Genomic DNA, 23,345 nt, shown 5'->3' on the forward strand with positions numbered 1-23,345 from the left:
ACTCCATCTCAAAAAAAAAAAAAAAAAAAAAAAAAAAAAAAAAAAAGTATTCCTGCTGTGCAGATGTGGAGCTTCTGCTGACTTATCCCTGAGATTGCTCATGTACCTGAGAATTCAGTGCAGGAACAAGGGCCTTAGATTGAAATATATAAAAATACAAAACAACATGTTTATATTAAGGGGAAAAAATTAAAAAGCACAAGATGCGTCATTTGTGCACAGCTAGTGTACAGCTGGCGTCCTGAAGAAAGTGGGACTCAAGGTGCAGTATCCAAGGGAGTGAGTTAATAAAATCACATTGATCAGAGTAGGGTATGGGTGATCATAGGAGCAGCGGAGCTGCAGCGATTTCCCCAGCCAAACTTTTTGCCTTCATCACAGTCCGTTGTTGGGGACAGTTCCCAGCGCCCTATCACAAGAGTGAATATGAGGACACAAGATGTGAAAACAAAACAAAACACTGCCTTACTCCTAAGAGACTTTATCCCACAGAATGTAGTGGCTTAGGTCCACGAATCTGGTCCTATACCCAATCCTTTCAATCTAACATAGGAATTATTATTCTACCTTCATGTAAAGGAAAATGACTTCCTTGTTCAGGCCATTTTCAAAAGCTGAGAATTCTGGGGATGGAAACTCAGATAAAACATAAAGGTTCTAGGGTGATTTTACCCCCAAAAGCCCTCACTTGTATTTGGACAGAGCATGGTTGGAGTTCCTATGCTTCACCTCTTTCCCTGATTAAGAGGGAAGAAGGTGTGATGCTGTGAACCAAGATACAAGGCAGTGCCAACTAACCTCAATTCATGCTATTCCCACCTTCTCCTCTGTGCCTGCTTCTTGAAAATTCCTGGTAACAAAAGATGAGCCTCCACCCACAGTGGCTCAATTCTGGGCTTCAGGGAGCAGGGCAGAGCGGTGTGTATCTTTCTCTTCCTCCCCAAAGTAGGCTGGCTTCTCTGTGTGCTAGGGGCTTGCTGGGCCTTCAGCAGACATGAGGCTATCATATGGCTGATGCTCTGCACAATGGCAATTCTTGGGCTGGAGTGGCAGCTTGCATTCCTTGGCATGATGGTCTAGACCTCCACCCTTATAGCACCTGCCTGCCTTCTTTTGATGTCTGCATATTCTTCCCCTTTGTCCACCTCTCATTTTCAATAAAGAACATCCCATTATGTCTGGTGACACAGATAGATTCCAGACCCTTGGCAGACTTCTTAAAGGTGAACTTTACTGCCTCAACCTCCTTCAGGCTCTGGAAGCCCTCCATGTGCAGCTTACTCTGGTGCACAGTGATGTCCCCTGGGGGCTCAAGTGCAACTCCAGAGCGTGTGGTCATGGACAGGAAGTTCAACCCAGTACACACCTTGAACAATTAACAGGTAGTTTTAACATTAGTACCCCTGTACTCATCTTTTGCTGTGAAGGAATGGATATATAAAGCAAGGACTAAAATCTTCAACATTTCAAAATTTGGGGGTTCCAGGGAGACCCACAAATGAAGGCTTCTTTGTGGTGCCTGAAGCTTGTGTTCTGCCCAGCTGCAGTGATGATTAGTAGTATCATGGCAGCTAAAGGAGTAAAAAGAGAGTATCATTTGCTTGCTGTAAGATCACTGCAAACCTGCTTTGCTGTGTTGAAATGGACACATGCAATAGCGCTCATTGGGTTGTGTGGGTTTGATATTGGGTTCTTGTCTCCCTAAATGCCACCCTCATTCTGGTTTTTGTATTTGTCTGGGCTTTGTAGGAAATCACTGAGTTGGTGATTGCCAGATGTCTTAGTTCGTGTAAATATAATGTGTTGGTCTTTCTCTATGTTCTTTTGGGGTTTATTGTTTATAAACTTTTTGTATTGACAGAAACATAGCCAAAGCATTCAAAGATGGTTCTGCCCCAAACAAAAACATCTGAGGCATTCATTCTGGGCGGCCCCTTCTTAAAGTTGGGATGTTGAACCATCCTTTCTTTTGTGTTCTCCATCTCCTTTTACCTGTTGGACCACATCTATTCTAAAACTGTGTCTCCTATTTTGCCCTCATTTCTATCTCTCTCAAAAAGAAAACCTACACACCCACTTGCATACACATTTCATTTTTGGATGATCTCTACAACTCTTAAAACACATTATGCAAAAATCCTGAAGAAGATAGGAAACTTCCATCTCTTGTTCCCAAACTCCTGAGTCAAGACCATTTTTTGACGTGATTCATGCTAAACACTTAAGATACTGTTTTATTTTGGATGGATCAAACCTACGTAATCTTTAATCCTAAAGCAGAGAAATGTAATTAATGACCTTCCAGTAAGGAAAAGGGATAAGGAGGCCAAGAAAGAGAATATGAATGTGTATCCAAGTGACTCAGGGACTTTTATGCAGGTGCAAGAAACATGTCAAAGTGACCACAAGATTTTTTAATAGGAGACATACGGATGTAACTTCATGTTTACTTGTAGAAACCAAAGATTTGTGTGAAAACTTTAATTTATAGGGAGAGAGTGCGAGGGTAGAAAAGCCTATATCTGTCTGTTCTTGTCCTGATCCCTTCTCTTCATTCCTGAACTGCAGTAGACTGAGACCCTTTGGACTTTGGTGACCTCATCACTGGGTGTTTATTTGATGGTTGATTTTGCTGTACTGGAAACTTTCTTTCCTGTTTTCTAATAGTTTTATAACATACATGTTGACTTTTTCTCTTCTCCTTCCCTGGAAAAATACAATGAATAAATAAAGATTTATTGGAACTGGAAAAAAATATAATTGAGCATAAACATAAAACAGATTCTAGACAACTAACAAGTATTTAATATATTCAAAGACAGTCCAATACATGGATCATAGGAGTTCTATAGATAAAAACCAAATGAAGGGACACACAAAAAACTCTTAAAAACCATAATCCAAGAAAAAAAAATTAGTGTTGGGGCTGCATATACAAGAACACATCACTAACTTGAGAATATCAATCCAGAATGATCAATATCATGAGAGGTTCCAATAAAATTACTATCTATATCTATCTATATCTATCTATCTGTTCTGGGGCACATGTACAGAATGTGCAGGTATGTTACTTTGTTATACAAGTGCCATGGTGGTTTGCTGCACCCATCACCCTGTCATCTACATTAGCTTTTTCTGCTAATGCTATCCTACCCCTAGTCTCCCACCCCCAGACAGGCCCCAATGTGTGATGTTCCCCTCCCTGTGTCCATGTGTTCTCATTGTTCAACTAACACTTATGAGTGAGAACATTGGTATTTGGTTTTCTGTTCTTGTGTTAGTTTGCTGAGAATGATGGTTTCCAGCTTCATCCATGCCCCTGCAAAGGACATGAACTCATCCTTTTTGATGGCTGCATAGCATTCCATGGTGTATACGTACCACATTTTCTTTATCCAGGCTATCATTGATGGGCATTTGGGTTGGTTCTAATTCTTTGCTATTGTGAACAGCACCACAATAAACATAGTTGTGCCTGTGTCTTTATAGTAGAATGATTTATAATCCTTTGGGTATATACCCAGTAATGGGATTGTTGGGTCAAATGGTATTTCTAGTTGTATATGCGTTAGGAATCACCACACTGTCTTCCACAATGGTTGAACTAATTTAACAACCACCAACAGTGTAAAAGTGTTCCTATTTCTTCATATCCTCTCCAGCATCTGTTATCTCCTGATTTTTTAATGATCACCATTCTAACTGGTGTGAGATGTTATCTCATTGTGGTTTGATTTGCATTTCTCTAACGATCAGTGATGTTGAACTTTTTTTTACATGTTTCTTGGCTGCATAAATGTCTTATTTAGAGAAGTGTCTGTTCATATCCTTCACCCACGTTTTGATGTGGTTGTTTTTTGCTCGTAGATTTGTTTAAGTTCTTTGTAGATTCTGGATATTAGCCTTTTATCAGATGGGTAGATTGCAAAATTTTTCTCCTATTCTATAGGTTGCCTGTTCACTCTAATGATAGTTTCTTTTGCTGTGCAGAAGCTCTTTAGTTTAATGAGATCCCATTTGTCTATTTTGGCTTTTGTTGCCATCGGTTTTGGTATTTTGGTCATGTAGTCCTTGCCCATGGCTATGTCCTCAATGGTATTGCCTAGGTTTTCTTCTAGGGTTTTTATGGTTTTAGGTCTTACATTTAAATCTTTAATCCATCTTGAGTTAATTTTTGTATAAGCTGCAAGGAAGGGATTCAGTTTCAGCCTTCTGCATATGGCTAGCCAATTTTCCCGGCACCATTTATTAAATAGGGAATCCTTTCCCCATTACTTGTTTTTGATGGCTTTGTCAAAAATCAGATGGTTGTAAATGTGTGGTGTCGTTTCTGAGGGCTCTGTTCCTTTCCATTGTGTTATATATCTGTTTTGGTACCAGTACCATGCTGTTGTGATTACTGTAGCCTTGTAGTATGTTTTGAAGTCAGGTAGCATGATGACTCCAGCTTTTTCTTTTTTTTTTTTGCTTAGGATTGTCTTGGCTATGTGGACTTTTTTTTAAGTTCCATATGAAATTTGAGGTGATTTTTTCCAATTCTTCGAACAAAGTCAATGGTAGCTTGATGGGGATAGCATTTAATTTATAAATTACTTTGGTCATTGTGGCCATTTTCATGATATTGATTCTTTCTAATCATGAGCATGGAATGTTTTTCTATTTGTTTGTGTCTTTTCTTATTTCCTGAGCAGTGGTTTGTAGTTCTCCTTGAAGAGGTCCTTCACATCCCTTGTAAGTTGGATTCCTAGGTATTTTATTCTCTTTGTAGCAATTGTGAATGGGAATTCACTCATTATTTGTCTCTCTGTTTGTCTGTTATTGGTGTATAGGAATGCTTGTGATTTTTGCCCATTGATTTTGTATCCTGTGATTTTGCTGAAGTTGCTTTCAGCTTAAGGATATTTTGGGGTGAGATGATTGGATCTTCTAAATATACAATTATGTCATCTGCAAATAGAGACCATTTGACTTCCACTTGTTCTAATTGAATATGATTTTTTTCTTTTTCTTCCCTGATTGCCCTGTCCAGAACTTCCAATACTATGTTGAATAGGCGATGTGAAAGAGGGTATCCTTGGTTTGTGTCAATTTTCAAAGGACATGCTTCTAGTTTTTGCCCATTCAGTATGATATTGGCTGTGGGTTTGTCATAAATAGCTCTTACTATTTTGAGATATGTTCCATCAATACCTAGTTTATTGAGGGTTTTAGCATAAAGCATATTAAATTACTATATTTTAAGAAAAAAATAGCAAAACAAGCATCTAAACAGAGTAAATGAAATAGAAAAGGAAAAAAATGAATTATCAGAAAACATCAGTGTAATGCTTTATAGCAAAAGGAGATCTTATAAAACATTTAAAGAACTTAAAGAAAAAAATGTGAGCCATAGATTATATGTCCAACTAAACTGTCAAGCACAATGACCACAGACAACTTGTTATCAACATGTGAAAGCCGAGGGAATAATGTTTTCATGAGCACTTCCTGGGCAATCTAGCAGAGTAAGCAGTAGAAAACTATAATTCATGAGCCAAATCTGCTTTGCTTCTTTTTTTCTTTTTTTAAATGAGGTATTATGTTTACACAGCCATGTTCACTTATTAACATATTCCTTATTAGTGCTTTCACAGTAGAATGGCCTGCCTGGGTAATTGCAAGAGAGACTATATGGTCCCAAAATCTTAAATGTATAATATCTAGTCCTTCATGATAAGATGTTTTCTTACCCATGAATGAATAATGAACTTCTGATAAACTACAAACAATAGTATATAATAGATTTGTGTTCTTTTAATGTAGATAATATGACTTATAAATGGAAGGGAAAGAATGAATAGAGTGTATATAAAATCTATTAAGCCGTATTTTATATTTTATGTATTTATACATGTATCTATTGATGTTTCTGTTTATCTACACATTTATTTGTCCATCTATCCTCTCGTCCTGATTGTTCAGTTTCATTGGAAAACTCTGAGTGATACAGATTAAGAGTATTGATATGATTATGCTTCAAATACTCTTTATTTCAATAAAGGAAATAATCCTTAATCTCTGTAATCCTTAGAAGCAGTACTGTCAATGTGTAAGAGAGAAGACACAGGTGCAATTCAGAGATATTTTAGTAAAAACCCTGTAGTTAAGAGTTTGGATTGAATTATCCATATAAATATCCAAGATATTTTATGCTGTTTGTGTATTTTTGTATGTGTTATGTATTTTTCTATATGTGACCACTGAAAATGCCTAGAAACAGTAAATAATCAAGTAGCAATGAGCATCTCAAGTGGTCATAAAATGTCATCTGACTGTGGTCATCAAATATCATCTCTTACTTAAAGAAAGCAGTGTTTCTTAGAAAAATGATGAATTCCAGTAATGGAGCAAAAAATTTGCAAGATGACTCTGGAGTATCTTGTTAAATCAGATAGCAAGAAAGCTATCAGTGTTAATGGGGTACTGTCAAAAGGTCAAAACAACAAATTGAAAATTTTCTGGTGTCAACTATGAGATCATTTGAGCTCATCACATACAATAATTGCAGTGAATTAAAACCTATGAAATGTGTTCAAATCCATTAGTTTATAATGATTATTGAAATATTAACCATTTTGGTAGTTTCTAATATAATGACTAAAACAAAATATAAATATACAGCCTTTTCCCTGTGAACCATACCACTAGATAAAAGATAGATGAAGATATGTGATTATTTGTAACATGATTTCATGTATAAATAATAACATCTAACAGAATATTGCCAGTTGTCAACCTCCAACAAATCACTATATCTAGCAGTGAACATCAATGGTTATTGATGGTCAAAAGAAACAAAAAGGAATAGCAGATATTATGAGATGCCTTATAAAATAACATAACACTAATAATCTGGGCAAAGGGATGAAAATCAAGCTTAATCTAATGTCTGAGATCCTATGACAAGTTTTGGTAACTACAAAGAACAGAGGAACACGCTGAAATGCAACAACTGAACCCAGAAACCGTGGAAAACTCCTTAGGTCAAAAGAAACAGGTACTTTAACTGATCCACTGTAAGGAGGAAATTACACAAGATGGAGGGAGAATGTTTAAAGTAAAATATACCATACAAATCACAAAGATTCTAGTGTCTAGGTAAACAAATTATAGAAAGTTTATAATAAAATTATACATATAAGGTAAAATTATATAGGAAAAACATAGGAATTGATGATTAAACAAGTTGGTGGTTACTTGTAAGGGAAAGAAAGGATTTGATATTGGGACTGAACACAAGACAGGAATTTACTGGTGGTTGGGCAAAGTTTTATTCCGTGACCTGGGTATGGGTTAGAATAGTGTACACATCATAAAAATGTACTAAACCATATTTTTATACATTTTTCATATATCTGTGTTTTATTTATAACAAAAACATTGGGAGCAAAGTACTCATAACCAGGTCAGTGACAATATTCTATTTATTCAAAATTGACTTATACAAAGGAGGTATTTTATCGTTTTACTAAATTTATAGAGATAGGCATACTTTATCTCAATCTATTTAAGTGTTTTAGGTGATTCTAGTTAAGTTTTAAAAACCTCCATTTGCATTTATAAAATTTTAAAACATAATATTCTTAACTGTTTTCTGTAATGTAGTGTAATTTCCAGGTATACTTTTAATACATTGGCTGAGTATTAATTGATTCAACATAAATGTCATTTCTGTGGAGAAATGTTTTGCTTTGGGCCTGCCTATCATTCTTAATTACTTTCTGAAAATGTCCCCACCTGCCATTCTCTCAGTCCATATGAGTAAGAAGAGTTTCCACCCCTAGACTGGACATGGGACAAGTGATCCACATTATGTCAACTCAAGAACCAAATCCTCCCACCCTCAGTGGATTTTATTTGTAGATCACCAGAGGATATGGTAGTTCTAGTCCATTTACATAGAGCTATATCCTGGCCATAGCATTTATTTCAGAAATAGGACTAGTAACCACTGTGTAAGCAAGCCAATCATGAAAAAAGTCCACAATAATAGACTCAAGTAGAAGCTCTCTTGTTTTGCTGTCAGATGCCGAGGTGGATGTAGGATTGGGACTGTGGACAGAATTATTCCTTCATTTTAAACTGGAGAAAAGCCACATAGTCAGGAGATAAAAAGGACTCTGTTTCTGATGACAAAGTTTGACAATGGTTTAAGATAGAACTGTTTACATTATAATTTCTGACTTTTCAATTATATAATCATCTTCAATTGCATTGTATTTTGTGACAAACTGTTAGAGTTGCCGTATTGCATTTGAACACTAGCATATCCAAATAATAAAATTTGTTATGACAGTTATCCTTCAATTTATTTAAACATACTAAATATATCAGGACATTTGATAAACAATGTTTGGTAAAATATTTTGTCAAGCATTGTGGTAAGTTAATAAAAGATTACAATATCACTGTTGAATTTAGAATCCTACATCTTTGTCCATTTGTTTGAAAAGGCTTTAGTATTCTCTACTATGTGAAGTATATAGTTCTAGGTGTGAGATATGTGACCCATGTGAGACCAATCTAAGACCGAAGGGATATAACAGGAAGAGACATAAAGGTGGAGAAAGGAAGATCTTTCATTTCAAGGACCTTATGATCACACACACACACACACACAATACATATAAATACACACGATGTTTTTTGGAAGCATAAGTTCATAATTGTTACTTGCCTAATTTATTCAGCTATCTTACATCTTAACCTTTCACTGGTATGACACCATGTATTTTATTTGGTTTCTTAGAAGGAGAGCCTGGGATGGAAATTCTTGTTCAAATTATTTAAATGGATGATCTCAAGGAGGAGAATGAATGAAGCAGGCTAGAAAACAGAGAGAAAAGCTAAACAAATGTGAGTTATCATTTAAGGACTAATTAACCTGAAACACTTAGAAGTTATGAAGCAAAATTTGTACCACAGGCAATACTTACCCTGAAAACAACAGGGCATGAGCATCCCATGTGTCACTCAGACATGAGCAGAGATCAGCCTGCAGAAGTGAAATTGGTTTAGCCTACAGGGAGTAAACGTTTGGCCAAGGTGCAAGGGCCAAATCTCCAGAGAAGCAGGATGGCATGAGTTGTTATCAGCCAACATTTTCACTCACTGGCGATGGGTGTCACAGCCAAAATGCATCTAGCAGGGGATGAGCTGCATCCACCTCTTCATGTTTAACAAAGTTAGTATGGTTGCAGGTATAATATTTCTCTCTGCCTATGCTGCCTTTCAAATCCTGCTGTGCTAGAGAAAGTTGGGCCCTGCTTAGTTGTTTATTATACTGCACTTTATGCCTTTATGATCAATTATCACAGTAAATATAATCACCCCTTCCTTCCTCTCTCCCTCCCTTCCTTCCTCTTACTCGACTCTCTCTCTCTTGTGCTCTCGTGCTCGCTCGCTCTCTCTCTGTCTCTGTGTCTCCAGAGTCCTGCTCTGTCTCCCAGGCTGGAGTGCACAATCTCAACTCACTGCAACCTCTGGTTCCCGGGTTTAAGAGATTCTCCTGTCTCAGCCTCCCAAGTAGCTGGGATTACAGGAGTGTGCCACAGTGTCCAGATAAACTTTTGTATTTTTAGTAGAGACAGGAGTTTCACTATGTTTGCCAGGCTGGTCTCAAACTCCTGACCTCAAGTAATTTGCCCACCTTGACCTCTCAAAGTGCTGGGATTACAGGTGTGAGCCACCGTGCCTGGCCTAATCATTTTCTTAAAAGTAAGTTTTGCAAGTCTAAGAATTACTTGAGGATAGCAATTAAGTCTGATTAATCTTTATTTCCTCTGACCAAATGCAGTAATTAAATTACATATTATTATAGATGACATATATGTTGCATTTTTGTTTTTTGAAGAAGTTGATGAAATGACAAACACAAAGCTGAAATTTTGATATATAGGCCGGTTGGTATAAAATAGTGCTTTAGAGTTGAGTCTCTTGGAGTAAGTAAACTACCACTCAGATGTTTAACAGAGAAGTTCTTTTAACTCTCTAAGCTTCAATTACTTAATTTTACATTTTTGGTTTTACAACTTTTCATTAATTTTGCAAGGATAAAAAATGTTGCCATGAGCCTGTTCTCAAACTAATTGAGAAAATGGTTATAAAAGGGATTCGTATAATAAGTATAATGGTAAATGTTAAGTATGGAGCATATGCTAGGTATTAGTTTCAGTTTTCATTAATGATTATTGTAGAATAACCATGATTGCAAGTAAGTTTCAAATTTAAAATCTCATGTTGATATTTCATGCTTTAAGTATTTTTAAAGTATCAAAAGATAAAAAGTAGCATGTTAGACCTGAATTTGATATTTTCTGAATCTGTCTTTTATGAGCAATTCAGATTCACGGCACGTGACTGAATAGATCATGAATGTTGTTGCTTTATCTGAAGCTAGAGTTATGATTCAGGCCTGTATATATTCTCGTTGCTGAGGTTAGAGTTTATCCTGGCAATGTCAATATAACATATTAATGTCATCATGTTATTCCCTAAAAGGGAGTTTCATGTTTTAGTCTCATACGCTTCTATCAGTTTATAAAATGTATCTCCAGAGTGACGGAAAACATGGCAAAGAAAGTACCTTACATAATAAAGACCTAACTCCTGCAACTTTTTAAATTAATTCATTTCTTTAATTAATTATCCCTTGAGATTGTGCTCACCGTAGCTATGTTTTACTTTGCCAGATCACTAGCAAAGATCATCAGATTGTTTCTGAGATGGTTTTTAAATTTCTTTTTAGAACTGAAAAATATAGTTTCATTAAATAAATTGCCCCATCCTAAATTATGCCAAGAACACTTTGAGATGGTGATGACTGCAATGCATTCTCTTTATTCCGAAATCTTTGCTAAGAAACACCATTAATAATTTAAACGTCTAATTACAGATAAAAGGCCTGTATCTCATTTTGCACTTTATACCTGGTTTTAAAGTTCTTTTCTCTTTCTACAGCTTCTTATTCATTAAAATTTGGGAAGCTTTTGGTGTTTTAGTTATGAAGTCCTTGCCTATGCCTATGTCCTGAATGGTATTGCCTAGTGTTCTTTTAGGGTTTTTATGGTGTTAGGTCTTATGTTTAAATCTTTAATCCATTTGGAGTTAATTTGTGTATAAGTGTAAGAAAAGGGTCCAGTTTCACCTTTCTGCACATGGCCAGCCAGTTTTCCCAACACCATTTATTAAACAGGGAATCCTTTCCCCATTGCAAACTGACACAAGAACAGAAAACCAAACACTGCATGTTCTCACTCATAGGCAGGTGTTGAACCAGGAGAACCCATGGTCACAGGGAGGGGAACATCACACACTGGGTTCCGTTGAGAGGTGGGGAGCTAGGTGAGGGACAGCGGGGGGCAGGAAGGTTGGGGAGGGATAATACTGGGAAAAATGCCTGATATAGGTGATGTGGGGGGATGGAAACAGCAAACCACCATGGCATGTGTGTACAGATGCAACAATCCTGCAGGATCTGCACATGTTCCCAGAACTTAAAGTCCAATAAAAAAAAAAAAAATTGGGGAAGCTTTAGGCAAGTCAGAGAAAACTGCTTAATTTTTCATTGTCATTAAAAGCTATAAATAAAGTAGTGTAAAAATGTGTTGGATTAATCTACATTTGGTTGGTTTAAAGTACCATAATATGTGTGTATACACGTCTGTCTGTGTGTACTCTATCACAATACAGAATCTACAGGAATCTGCAAATATAATGTCAAAGGACCTTCTGTTTTTGTTATTACTGTATGTATAGAAGAGGTAGGTCCTTAGAAGTTGCTCACTGAACACTTCTTGACTGATTAAATCACAAATTGGTTTAACACTGTGTAGTTTAATGTAAATAAACCTAAAAATGTAGATAATCCATTCACTTTTCTTCTATTTATCTGTTCGTTCATTCACATTTTCAGTCCATTGTCTGCTGCCCCTTTGCATCATAGGCCAGCTTTTATTTTGACCTTTTGCAAATTTTCAATTTCATTGTTCGTAGAAAAAATGTTTTTATTCATTTATTTATTCTAGTGTCAAATACCTATTAAACAGATATTGCTTGCTGAGGCAAAGATAACATAATTCTAAATATTTACACAAAAGCAGAGGTATATCAAGCCATTATTTTTAAAATTTTGCAAATTTAAAACTAGTGCATATTACCGAGGCCTACTAGCTCAGGACATTACATTAGCACATGTACTTAAGGATTTATACTGTAAATGGACTAGAGAAAGCAGAAACAGTTTTTTACACCCTTTCTAATCCTAGTTTTCACATGGGGCAAAGGGCAGAGTGAATGTGCTGGCAAGTTTCAGAGAACTTATCTCCATATATTTTTTTAATTGGCCCATTATTATACATATTTATGGGTTACAGTGTGATATTTTCAGGGTAATTAGCATATCCATCACCTCAAACAATTATTATTCGTGTTGCGAACATTCAACATCCCTTCTTCCAACTATTTGAAAAAATACTATAAATTATTGTTAACTGTAATCACCCTGTAGTATTATAGAAAAGCTAGAAACTATTGCTTCTATCTAGCTGTAATTTTATACCCCTTAACCAAACTCTCCCTATCCTGCCCTCACCACTACCCTTCCCAACCTCTAGTAACCATTATTCTACTCTCTACTTCCATGAGAGCAACTTTTTTTTTGCTTCCACATATAAGTGAGAACATGCAGTATTTATCTTTCAATGTCAGGCTTATTTCACTTAAGAAAATGTCCTCCAGGGTTATCCATATTGCCATGAAAGGCAGGATTTCAGTTTTTCTTATAACCAAATAGTATTTCATTGTGTACATATGTATATTATATCATATTTTTAATTTATGTATGATATATATACATATATATCATATATTTAGTCCACGTATTGATGGACAGGTTGATTCCATTTTTTTACTATTGTGAATAGTGCTGCAATAAACATGAGACTGTCGATATCTCTGAAATACTGATTTGCTTTCCTTTGGATATGTATACAATAGATGGATTTGTTGATTTAATGGTAGTTCTATTTTTAGTTTTTTGAAAACTCCTCACAGTATTTTCCATAACGGCTGTGCTAATTTACATTCTCAACAATGTATAAGTGTTATCTTTCTTTTCTCCACATTCCCACCAGTATTTGTCATTTTTTTCTCTTTTTTCGAAAGTAGCTATTATAACATGAGTGAGGTCATATCTCATTGTGCTTTTGATTTGCATTTCCATGATGATTGGTGATGTCGATTATTTTTACCCACTTGTTGGGCATTTGTATGTTTTCTTTTGAGAAATGTCTATTTATATCATTTGCTCATATGTAAACCAATTTATTCGGTGTTTTGCTGTTGAGTTGTTTGAGTTCTTGTATATTATAGATATGAATCCTCTGCAGATGAATAGTTTGCAAGTATTCTCTCCTATTCTGCAAGTTTTCTCTTTACTCTGGGGATTATTTCCTTTGCTGTGCAGAAGCTTTTTAGTTTGATATGATCCCTCTTGTCTATTTTTGCTTTCATTGACTATGTTTATGATATCTGATTCATAAAATCTTTGCCCAAGCTGATGTTTGAAGTGTTTCCCATTTCTTCTAATAGTTTCATTGTTCCATATGTTTAAGTCTTTAATCCATTTTGAGTTTATGTTTGCATACTGTGAGAGAAAGGGGTCTAGTTTTGTTATTCTGCATGTGGATATCCAGTTCTCCCAGTTTATCAAAGAGATTGTTATTTCCTCAACCTAAGTTCTTGGCCCAGTTTTTGAAAATCAGTTGGCTTTAAATATGTAGATTTGTTTCTGGATTTTCTATTCTCTACCATGTTTTTATGCCAATATCATGCTGTTTTGATTAGTGTAGCTTTAGAGCATATTTTGAAGTCAGGTAGTGTGTGTCACCAACTTTATTCTTTTTACTCTTAATTGCTTTCCTAGTTGACACATTTTGTGGTTTCATATAAATTTTAGAATTGTTTTCCAATTTGTGTGAAGAATGTTTTTGGTATTTGGTTAGAGATTGGATTGAATCTACACATTGGTTTGAGTAATATGGTCACTTTCATAGTACTAATTTTTCCAATCCATAAGCATGGGATGCCTTTCCATTTTATTGTGTCCTCTTCATAGTCTTCCTTGTAGAAATCTTTCATCTCTTTGGTTAAATATATTTTTAGGTATCTTTTATATTGTTATAGCTATTTTTGTAAGATTTCTGATTTTTTTTCAGCTAGTTTGCTATTGGTGTATAGAAGTGCTACTAATTTTTGTATGTTAATATTTGCATCACGTAACTTTACTGAAATTATTTATCAGTTCTTAGAGTTTTTGGTGGAATCTTTAGGCTTTTCTATGTATAAAATTATATCATATGTGAACAGGAACAATTTCACTTCCTCCTTTTTAACTTGCATGCCTTTTATTTCTTTTGCTTGCCTAATTGCTATGGTAAAGATTTCCAGTGCTGTGTTCAATAAGAGTGGTAAAAGTGGGTATCAAAGTGAGCATCTTTGTCTTGTTCAGTTCTTAAAGGAAAAGCTTTCCCTCTTTTTGGATTATTTGGAATAGTTTCAGAAGGAATGGTACCAGCTCCTCTTTGTATGTCTGGTAGAATTCGGCTGTGAACCCATCTGGACCTGGGCCTTTTTTGGGTGGTAGGCTCTTAATAGCTGCCCCAACTTCAGACTTTGTTATTGGTCTATTCAGGGTTTCAACTTCTTCCTGGTTTAGGCTTGGGAGGAGGCAAGTGTCCAGGAATTTATCCATTTATTCCAAGTTTACTAGTTTATGTGCATAGAGTTGTTTGTAATAATCTCTGATGATAGTTTGAATTTCTGTGGAATCTGTGATGATATCCCCTTTATCGTTTTTTTATTGCATAAATTTGATTATTCTCTCTTTTCTTTTTTACTTTTCCTTAATCAGTATAATGTTGGCTGTGACCTTTTTTGGGTTGAGATACATTCCTTGTGTATCTAATTTGTTGAGAATTTTTTTTTTTTTAATAATTTTACAAGGTGGACCCACTCTGAGGTTTCCTGTAAGAGTTTAGTGGCGCAGGGAACTGGGAGCCTAGAACATCTCTGGACTCACTTGGGTACCTGCTGCAGGCTGGAACAGTCTGTAGGATCTATAGCTGATGTGCTTTTACCACTGTCTGTGTTTAATTCTCCACTCTGCACACACATCCTTTAGGTCCCAGTGTGTCTGCTACAGGGGATGGGTGTGCACCAAAACTCTGGTGTCTGGCCTTGGCCTGGAGCCCTATGTGTCTCTGAGTCTCTGACTGCCTGGGGTGGTAGAAGGAACACCAGCTTTGTAGTCATGCATGTGAGGGTTTAGATCAATTCCCTGTTTACGAGCTGGCTGTCCATAGCCCTCTTTATTTTTTTTTTATTTGAAGACAGCACCCGAACATAGGCTTTTTATCACAAATGTGCACTTACTATACACATCATCCTTGATATATAAGTATGAAATATAAAATAATCTAATTCTATCCAGGTTATAGACTGAAACAGTATATAAGAATCTCATACTTGATAATTATGAAAAAGCTCCAATTCTGGTAGGTTATTTCACCAAAAAAGCACATAATTTGTCAGTTTAAATTTCTTTTCTTTTTTTTTGATAAAGAGAAAAAAAAGAAAAAGAGAAAGAAAGAAAAATAAATAAATAAATAAATAAAAAGAGTGAAGGAGAGGAAGAAAGAGGAAGAGGGAGAGAGAAAGGAAGTGTTGCTTTATTGCCCAGGCTAGTATGCAGTCTAAAAATGGGTATTGGAAACCTCTTTTACACCAATAATTGTGCTTAATAATGGAGACAGGAAAAAATGAGGGAAGAAAATAACAAACAAGCAGCCAAACAATATTTCATTTAAACCTGTAAGTAGTTGTGATATGGTGCTAATAAGAGTGTATATTTTAAAGTGGAGAGTTCTATAAATGTTTATTAAGTTTACTTGTTCTGGATCTGAGTTCAAGTCCTGGATATCCTTGTTAATTTTCTGTCTCCTTGATCTGTCTAATATTGATGTTGAAGTGTCCCACTATTATTGCGTGGGAGTCTAAGTCTCTTTATAAGTCTTATGTATATGGGTATTCCTGTATTGGATACGTATATATTTAGGATCGTTAGCTCTTCTTGTTGCATTGATCCTTTTACCATTATATAATGTCCTTCTTTGCCTCTTTTGATCTTTGTTGCTTTAGAGTCTATTTTATCAGAGGTGAGAATTGCAACACCTGCTTTTTATTTATTTATTTATTTTTGTTCTCCATTTGGTTGATAAATCTTTCTCCATCCCTTTGTTTTGAGTCTTTGTGTATCCTTGCATGGGAGATGGGTCTGGATGCAGCATACCGATGGGTTTTGGCTATGTCTTTTGATTGGGGGATTTAGTCGATTTAAATTTAGGATTAATAATAATATATGTGAGTTTAATACTGCCATTTGATGTTAGCTGTCTGTTTTGACCATTAGTTGATGTAAATTCTTCATTATGTTGATGCTCTTTACTTTCTGGTATATTTTCGGAAAGGCTGATACCGGTTGTTCCTTTCTATGTGTAGTGGTTCTTTCAGAAGCTCTTGTAAAGCAGGCCTGGTGGTGACAAAATCTCTGAGTACTTGCTTGTTCACAAAAGATTTTATTTTTTCTTTGTTTATGAAGCTTAGTTTGGCAGGATATGAAAGTTTGAGTTGAAAGTTCTTTTCTTTAAGGATGTTGAATATTGGCCCCCACTCTCTTCAGGCTTGTAGGGTTTCTGCTGAGAGATCTGCTGTGAGTCTGATAGGCTTCCCTTTGTGGGTAACCTGACCTTTCTCTCTGGCTGTTGAGAATTTTTATCATGAAGTGATGTTGAAATATATCAAATGTTTTTATATGCATCTATTGAGATAATCATATTTTTTGTCCTTTATTCTGTTGATATAGCATATCAATTTTATCAATTTACATATATTGAACTATTCTTGCATCCTTGAAATAAGTCGTACTTTATTATGCTGTATACTCTTTTTGATGTGTTGTTGCATTCTGTTTGCTAGTATTTTTTCTAGAAGTTTTACATCTATGTTTATCAACAATGTTAGCTTATATTTTTCTACTTTTTGTTGTGTTTTTTGTCAGGTTTTAGCACATGGACAATGCTGGACTTGTAGAATGAGTTTAGAAGAAATTCCTCCCCTTCAATTTTTTGGTATAATTTGAGAAAAAATAGTATTATTTCTTTTAAAATGTTTGCTGTAATTCAGCAGTGAAGTGATCCAGTCCTGGGCTTTCTTTTTTATTGCTATTGTTAGAATTTTTTTTTTTTTAATGCTGAATCAATATTGTTATTTGTTACTGTTCTATTCAGAATTTCTGAAATTGAAGACAGATGTCTTGAAATAGACAAAAACAAAAGACAAAAATAATGAATAAAGAATGAAGAATACCTATGGGACATATGGGACACCATTAAGTACACAACTATTTGCATTAAGAGATGTCCACACAAATTAAAAATAGGAACACGTAACAGAAAACATAATTAATAAAATAACAGCTGAAAACATCCCAAGTCTTTAGAGAGTTACGGACATCCTAACACAGGAAGCTCAAAGGTCTCCAAATGGATTCAACTTATTTCCATTCTCTTACCTGACCAACATGATTCAGTTAAATTAAGCACTATGAAGCAAATATCAAAGTATGTATTTAAAGACCCAGTTTTATATGTGAGCAAAAATAAACTGTTGAAATTTCACTAATTTTGTTTTTATCCAAATTTCTCCTCGCCATTATCAAGGTTCATATTATAAATCCTTTCTTTTAAACTGCATTTTTGAGTACTTTTTTATTTCCCAGCCTCTGTACTAGGCAATATTTTCCAGGCTGATTGTGAATAAGATATACAGAGTCTCTGCTATCAGACAAATTATATTTTCATGGGGTAGACAGAAAATAAATTATAAACTGGTATGATATCAGGTCATAATTAAGTGCTATGGAGAAACCTGCAGGGCAGGCAGTGTGTTCTGGGATGGTGAAAGGCTGCTTTATATAGTCCACAGGGCTGGCCTTTGTGAAGAGCTAACATTTTAGCAAGGATTTTAAATGATGTGGGTGGGAACATTGCTTGTAGGACACATAATGTGTATAGGCTTTAAGGTGGAAATAAACTTGGTATAGCTTAGATATAGAAAATTGCCCCATGTGCCAGAAGGGAGCCTTAGGGAGACAGGAGACTTAAGGAGAGGAGATAAACATGACAAAGTTCTCTCCTTGGCTCTTATTAGAACCCTATTTTCATTGACACTTCAGTAGCCAAGCCCCAAACACTTTATGATACTCTTTCCTTCTGTTTATTACCCCAGCGTCTGCTTCATTAAAACATAAATTCTGCTCCTACGTGGTTTCTAAAACCATAAAATTAGGGGCTTCTATTTCATTGGTCCAATTACCCCCAAAGCCTAGATAGAGATATAAGAGATCTAAAATTATTCTTGGATCAAGAGACTTCTCTCTTGTTAGAGGTTTAAATGTTAATAATACATAAATCACTGTTTCTCTGGACAGATCTTTCTAACTAGCACAAAGTTATATATAAACAACTCTTTAAAATAAAATGCTCCAACTATTTGATTCCAAAAGTAATGTGTGAGTTCCACCGTTCTCTTGCAAGGGGAAATTATTAAATATTCTTTGAGGACATTCTCCAAGCTTTATACCCACCTTCATTTTCATCTTGCAAGCTTGTATGTTCACAGACAGAACTTTAAGCCATATTCTGTAGGATGAAGAGAAGCATTTGTAACCTTTTTAAATTTTTTTTATTTTAAATTCTTAATTTTAAGTACAGCTTTAATACATTAATGAAAAATGTATTTCACACCCCATAAATATCAAGAATGGGAAATAAAATATGTCCTTGTTTCTTTCCCGCCTCTAAATCATCACATTCCACACATCTCTTGAAGGCAAGCAAAGATACAAAACCCTGTTTACTTTCTCATTAGCAAGTCATTAGTTAATCATTGAAAATAGAGTCCTTACTTGAATATACCGAAACTAGAAAACCTTTGAGGGTCCTGTCATTCAGCATTTCCTCTTGAATAAACCTCCCAAGGCCATGATACTAATATTGTAAGATAACTACAAATGGGGGGGGGGGGACAGGAAACAGGGAAACTAGGGAAGAGACACCCTCTGCAATCTTCCCCCTTTTCTTATTTACTTCATATTATATCACTTGTTAATATAAGTTCCTTCTTAGTTTCTTTGAAATGCATGTAAACCTTTTTCAGAGCTAAACAAGCCACCTGTCAGCTTTAAGATGCAGGAATTACTTTCTCAAGGACCTGGGTGTGATCTTTTTGAAATGGGATCTTTGAGGAAGATAGTACTACAACTTCCACTCTCTGTGCCTTGGTAAGAGACTAACTTCAGTAGGAACCTTACCTTATGTTACAAAAAATATAAGATGTAAGATATAAAGATGTAAGAAGCTTGTTTGTTCTCTGGATAAAGCTAATTAGCTAACCCACATGGTCATCACAGTTGCCAGGTAAATCTAGGATGAACTATATTTGACACATAGATCAAGCCTTCTTGCTTTAGGACTAGCTATTGTTTGTCTTGAGAACATGCATGCAATAGGTTCTATCTCCTTGGCTAAAGAAAAAGGTGAGTTTTTTCTTGTGTTCGCATTTCCTATAGGGGTCTGCCTGTGATCTGTATCACATTCTGGCTTAATGATTACTCAGTAATAATGTGTGTTTTCTTTCTTTACTACCATTGCAGAGAGGTTTTCTGGGTTGCAAAGGCATTTTATATTTCATTACATTTCTCACAAATGTCGTAGACTGTTGATGCTGAGCCAGGGCTGAGATGGGGAGTGGGGCAGTATCTGCTTGGGGCTGATAAAACAGGAGCTGAAAGACATTTATAAGAAAAAAAAATATATCAAGTTGGAAAGATTATAAGAGTGTAAATTTGAAGGTGAAGATACTAGGTTCAGGCTCTGAGAAACAAGTCAGAGATATAACAATGGATTTCAAATCTTGGTTTCAAGATAAAATGTACATTTCCTAAGGCGCTGTCACATGGGCAAACATTACTTAGCTGTGACCAAGAGTGTTAACATTGTTCAGATGCTGTTGGAGCTTTGCTGGCCTCTTGTACCTAAATACATTGCAAAAATCAAAATGCCTTGTATCTCTCTTTCTGAAATAAAGACCTTTAAGCACATTTATTGTTCATAGTATGGTGGAGAGAGAGACTTCATGAGAAATCTAAGATATGTTTTTAAGTAATACTTGAGACACCTAATAGGGAAATAAATGTTAATATTAAGGTAATTTTATATTTTTCTTTAAAATTAGAAGTAAAATTTAAGACAAAATTCTCCAGCAAATATAGGCTTTGGAGGAAACAAAACATGTTTATTCTTGTTCTGCCTGATTTGATACTAACAAAAGGAAAGCAAGATATTTTTTGGGCATGCCGAACATGAAATTAGTATGTTTCTTGTTATTTCTCTTTTTCTTTAAGGGTCTTAAACCATAAGTCCCAGTAATTAAAGGCACTGAGGGGTTTTACTGAATTTTAATGTACAAATCATCACATATTCCTGAGGTTTTGAGGAAGAAAGGAAGAGTAGAAGGAGATTATGAACCAATTCTTTACCAGAACACACACCTGTGTTCCAGGCATCTATTGAAGGCATTCTAAATTCTAAGAAAATTTCTCCAAGTCATAATACCTTAATCAGCAAAAGGGTGATAGAATCTAGCCATGTCTAGGAAGATCAACAAAGACAGAAATGAAAAGCAGCTCAAAGAATAAATAGAATATGTGATCTAAGAGCAGAAGGAGTTTGTTCTACTGTTATTATGCTCCTTGCCACAAAAGTAGGCATGGGCTCCCCGGTGTGTTTCTGAGTGTGTGTCTGTGTGCATGTATGTGTGTGTGTATGTGTGTGTGTGTGTATGTGTGTGTGTGTGTATGTGTGTGTGTGAGAGAGAGAAAGAGAGAGAGACAGAGAGAGAGAGAAAGAGAGAGGGAGAGAGACGATTTGTTTCTTTTCTAGCCAGTAAGAAGTTAAGTTATAGTAGACCTCATTTATAATAGGTCTGGGGACTGATTTCTTGATATTTATAATCAAATGTGTGACAGACGTAATTTAAGTGGAAGAGTTAATGTTATTTTTATGTGTGTGTTGTGTTTATGTGCATATGTAGTATTTATTTTTATAAGTCAAATATGTCAAACTTGCATTTAATTCAAGCTCCTGACAGTTATTTACATATACCTTGCATGCTAAAGAAACAAGTCTCCATTCTTATTTCTAATATCTCGCTTAATTAAAAATAATTCAGAATATTTCTAATGAACTTGATTTTCTTATAATGTGAATACCCTATATGTATGCTTAATTATATTATTTTGTACAAACATGACATAATTAAATATTGTCGTGTGTAATTTATACCATGGTTAATCATAGCTGGAAGCCAAACTTACTTTTAACCTAGTGCTTTAAAATGAAATGCCTTTCCAAATGAGTTAATGTTCATTATTACTAATTGCACTTTGCAGGGCTTTTATCCAAAACTACTTGTATGATACTGCAGAAATAGTCAATGTCAGTAAACGGTATTTTAATCGATAAATTTGTTGCTGCAATAGCAAATCACTGACTTGGAGGAATATAAAAGATTTGAGACAGTAACTTGCTATCAATAAATATACCTTTGGCACGTACATTTCTATCTGACTAAAACAGTTTTTTACTAAGTTTTTTCAAGAAGTTGACCTTTTTAGTTTGATATCTGAACATTTTTAAAATGTGAAATTATTTATTAGCAAGCAGCTGTGTGTCTGAAACACTTTATATAAGTAATGCAAATGATGGTCATATTTCAGATAAATGTCAATATTTCATTAGACAATGTATCTACCCATTGTCAGAAAGATTCCATAATGAAGAAAACAATGCTATTTGTGATACATATTGCTTTGGTTATTCTGGAATATGTTAAAAATATATAGTACATAATTTTGCAGGTATTAATACTCAATATACCAATTTATTTTCTTTAAGCAAATAATAAATTGGCTTGTTGTAGAGGGAAGGCACAGCCTTGGGTGGATGGCTGGACATACTTCTTTTGCCATCACTTCCCTGCACAGACCCTGCTTGTAGAAGGCAGCATTCCCCCCAGCCAATAGCAGCACCATCAATGTGGGATGATGACGTGTGTTGTCTTACTCCTCTCTGATATGTTAAGGAAAGCAAGATCAGAGAAATAGAAACCATATTAATTTTTAAACAAAGATATTTTAATATAGGTAGTTGATTAAACATGTGAGAGAATGAAAGATAACAAGGAACTGTAAAGTAGCTATGGGTAACCCAAGAGCTGAAAGAAACAAGGGAAAGAAGTCAGCATTACTAGAATCTAGACGCTTAGAGAAAGGGCCTTTGTGAGCCTATGTCTGGGACCCAGACCTGTGATGAGAGGATGCTGGCTGGTGCTGGCACTGCTAAGTGGGATGAGGGTGAGGGATCAGGTGGTTCTATTAGAGCAGGAGTAATCTAGAGCTTGGAACCAATGTCCACTTGCAAGGCCAACTGTCTTTGCAATGCCAACACTGAGAAAAAACATGAAGTGAAAAAAGGAGCTCCTTTTTCTCCTCCTCTTTTCTTCTAGCCGGCATCTACTGCTGCCTATTTCAGATGCTGACGGAAAGCCACAAGATAAAGGAGAAATTAGCCTCCAAGGTCTCAGCTCGACATCCCAAGCAGATTTTAAAAGGGTGGGTTTAGAGGTGAGAAGCATTAGCCTAAATATCTGCATACTTCCCTTGTATGAGATTTGATCACCAGAGGGAATTCCATGCTGTAGTATCAGTGTTAAAGGATTTTTGAAACTGGGAAAGATTTCTAACTGGGCTCTCGTAGTCCCAACCACTATCTTGGGCTATGGTCAGTCTTTTGGCTAAATTGAAATATCCAGATCCAGATGGATGAGAAGCTGTGGCTACTGAGGAAGGAAATTCTAAAGCAGGGTGTTGCCAGCCACTGGGGCAAAGGCCAGCCACAGGCTGACAGCCACCAAAAAAACAGGGACTGAATCCACCCAATAACCTCAATGAGCTTGGAAGCAGATTCATTCCTATACCTTACACAGAAAAGCAACCCTATGGAACTTCAATTTTGATCTTTAAAGACCTGGAATAGAAAAAGTAGGTAAAACATGGTGCTCAGAATTCTGTCCACAAAATCTATGACAGGGGTGTCCAATCTTTTGGCTTTCCTAGGCCACATTAG

The 23,345-nt window shown here is 35.5% G+C and overlaps 1 pseudogene; it reads right to left on the reverse strand.

Moving 5' to 3' along the window:
- Nucleotides 1–885: 885 nt before the first annotated feature.
- LOC108316212 lies at nt 886–15,216 on the reverse strand (annotated as a pseudogene).
- Between the last annotated feature and the right edge of the window lie 8,129 nt (nt 15,217–23,345).

Source organism: Cebus imitator, unplaced genomic scaffold (genome assembly GCF_001604975.1).
Source record: "Cebus imitator isolate Cc_AM_T3 unplaced genomic scaffold, Cebus_imitator-1.0 Scaffold184, whole genome shotgun sequence".
Lineage (NCBI taxonomy): Eukaryota > Metazoa > Chordata > Mammalia > Primates > Cebidae > Cebus > Cebus imitator.